Source organism: Protopterus annectens, chromosome 8.part1 (genome assembly GCF_019279795.1).
Source record: "Protopterus annectens isolate FY-2018-M chromosome 8.part1, PAN1.0, whole genome shotgun sequence".
Lineage (NCBI taxonomy): Eukaryota > Metazoa > Chordata > Ceratodontiformes > Protopteridae > Protopterus > Protopterus annectens.
Window position 1 is genome coordinate 524,047,098 of NC_056742.1, and position 3,565 is coordinate 524,050,662.

The following is a 3,565-nucleotide window of genomic DNA, read 5'->3' on the forward strand; positions in this document are numbered from 1 at the left end:
AAAAATTTTTTGTTTTTTTTAAACCCCCAAATTGACAATTTTTCTTTTTTAAAACATTCCTTTTTAAAAGTTTTTTTCAAAAATGAAGCAAACATTTTCAGCTTGCAGTTCTGTCATCTGGACTACGTTTGATCCCCATAGGATCAGGTATGTAGAATCGGACCTGTAGCACCACGAGTTAAATGAGAGCAACATTTTTCTGTATTTAGATAAGTGTCTGAAGTGCAATGGAGAGTCTGAATGTGGATTTATTGAGGTTAATGAATGATTTAAAGAAATTCAGTCTAGTATTAGTGCAGATGCACACAGCTCCTGGAAGCCTTGAGCACACTACAGTGGGGGGTGTTTCTTATTCAGACAAGATTGCAAGGTGCAAGTCTCCTCATTCCAAATTGATGTGCATCAGGCCAGTGTTTTTATTGATTACTATAACAGAGTTAGGTTATATGTTGGCAGCATGTCAGTCTTTATAAGAGGAAATTGCATTACCACATTGGGAGTCTCGTACATCAAATGACATACTCCTTGGACAAAAACATATCTGCTGATACTACATGCAGGGAAAATCCTGCAGAGGTGAAGGCCATTTCATGAAGCCTAGGGAAATAATTTCTACCAACTTAAAATTCAATTGTGTAGAATGGTTACAATGAGTGCGACATTCCAGGAGATGTGGTCATAGTCTCGCCTGAAGGTGCTCATCAACCTAAAAGAAATGTTGGCCATTCATCTGGTATTAAGAGCATTCACAATTGCTTGTCTCTAGAAGATTTACAGGTTCTCATAGGAAAGTTCAATGGTAATGTGGAAGAGACAGCACAGAATTGTCTTTGTAGGATAGTCCTGCAGCTGTGAGACTTGATGTTGTCAATCTCGCAGGCATTGTAAAATGTTTTGGCAGCCAGTCTAGGTTGATTAGACTGGCTAGACTCTGTGGTAACACTATCCTCCACTATTTTTGTGTATCATTTCCTAGGTCCTGGACCAAAGCCTGCACCAGCCTGTTAAGAAATTGGCATGACTGCTTTGCACAGTTCTTCATCTCATCTGATTCTAAAGAGCTCCTTAAAAATAGGAAAAGAAAGATACCCTGTGTGGTAAATAGGAGTGGCCAGTGACATGGGCAATTTTGGTTCACATAAGTGTGACTACTGAAGGAACTGGATGGGGGCATGCCTGTATTAGCTTGCCTATAATGGTTTTGTGTTTTGCAACTGGTAAGAAACTCAGTGTGCTTGTTTTAACTGTTTGTCAACCCTGGGTATTCAGGTTGAAATGAAAGCAACTATTGTCAAACAATGCATACAATCTTGTCAGAAGGCAGGGTTAAGGAAGGATGTGTTTTTCAAATACTGCACACTGTTTTCAGTCTTGTACAAAACGAGCAATTGATCATCAGTCCATTTGGTCGAACCCTTCCAAGTAATAAATACCAATGTTGGGAAATGTTCTATTACTTTTCATAATATTATTGGGTTATAGAAAGTATTTTTTTTTCCATTTCGTTTTGAAATGAAAATTCTGATTAAATTTCTGAGGTCCATTAGTTACCGCAGATAAGGGTAATTGCAGAAAACTGTGCTAAAGAATCTTAAATTGAAATAACTTTTCTTTCAGTAGCAGAAGTTCAAGTGCCCTGCAAACACAGTACGACTTTCATTACGAAGAGTGAAGACTTTGCAGGTTTGCTATAACCATGAAAAGCTTCAGGCCACCATGCTGATGTCTGTCCAAAGTCTAAGAGTATCAGTAAGAAGAGCAAATGAAACTGTAGACTGCTGGTAGGGGGCATGGATGCTTAGTGATTCTGTTAAAACCTGAGGATTTGGTACCTGGTCAGGTCCTGCTTTTTTGTGGCCTTGGTCTAGTCTTTTTCATAGATGTATATTGGTATGAGGAATATGCAGAAGTAAGATAGCCAGGTAATGCACACAAGTAGCTTGCAGCTCAAGACATGCTGAGTAATGATGGCACCACCCATTAACATCACCTGCTCTCCCATATTTATATAAATATAAGTGTGTGTGTGTGTATATAGATTGTGTATGTATATATGTGCGTACATGAGTGTGTATACTTGGAACACTTCTAAAAATATAATGAACAAATCCAGACTGAAACCCAATTAAGTGCTTTTGTATCAATGTAATACTTGGACTTCAGAAAAAAACAAAAGTAAATACATTACAAACACACAGTATTTAAGACAGAATAGGCAATTATACATCTTAAAATTGATGTAATTTCCTAATTTAGCCATCATAAAACACATTTAATATTCATATTGTCATTGAGACCAGGTAACAAAAAAAAGCTGCCATCCAAGTCCCATAACCTCTAAGTGTTGGTATCTCCAGTAAAATTTAAAGCTGGTATATGTAGGACAAATCAGACTGCTTGGCTAAGGCACTTCTAGAATTGACTTTTGATGGCTGTATCATGTTCTTTAATGCAGTCTGATAGCTTTCTAGTGGTCTTCCCAACACAGAAATTAAAACAAGTTTCATAATAAGCTAGATAATGTTATTAGAATTAGAGTTGTAATAGCTTAAAAACTTCATTTCAAATTTAATGTTTGATATTGAAACTTGTCTTAGTGTGAATATGCTTACAAGTTACACAATTAGTGCACTTAAACATACCCTTCCTAACATTCATAAAAACATCAACATTATGACTTAAGTCTGCCATTTGATTCAAACACTGATTTAAGTGTATTAGTTCTTTTATAACACAGTTTAGGTTGTTCCCCTAATGTATTATCTAATTTTTATTGCCTTGTGTGATGCACCAGTTTTTAGTCATATTCCTAATGGTAAACATGTCTTGACTTATGAGGCTTAGTTTTCCCCTTCCTATGTCTGTAGTATTAGAAATTTGGTATTTTTAAATCCACACACACACATTATACATATATATATATATATATATATATATGAGAAAACTTAGTTTAATGAAAAATTGGTGAGTTCAGATAGAATATCTATTAGAGCCAAGAGATGGTTCTTTTGTGCAGAAAGTTTTTTTTTTCCATAAATAAGCATTCTCTTAGAAAAAAATCTTCACTAATTAGTCTGGACAGTCGAATAAGTTGTCCCTTTACAGCATTAATTTTCATAAAATATAGATGCTGACTAGTAAAGTCAAGAATGTTCATAAATGTTTTTGTATATAGAAAAAAATCATATTTTTTATCTTACTGAGAGTTTACTGTACATCTAGAAACTAACCTTGGTCCTTAGCCCTGAAACAGTGAATTTCAGAAAATCCATAATATTGAAAATTACTAAAACAACATCCAATTGTTTTTGAGCATGCCATATAAAACATATGTCATCAATACATCTTTTATACATAATTTTCTCAAAACCTTCCATCTTTATTAACACTTCAACTTCCCATGCACTTGGTGCTAAATTGGCTTAGGCAGGGCCCATTTTGGACTCTACTGTCACATCACTTTTTTGATAATGGATTTTTTTCATTTAATACAAATAAATTATTGTCCAGGAGTGTCTTGGCTAAGTCACATAAGGTATCCAACCCTACATTTATAAATGTGTAC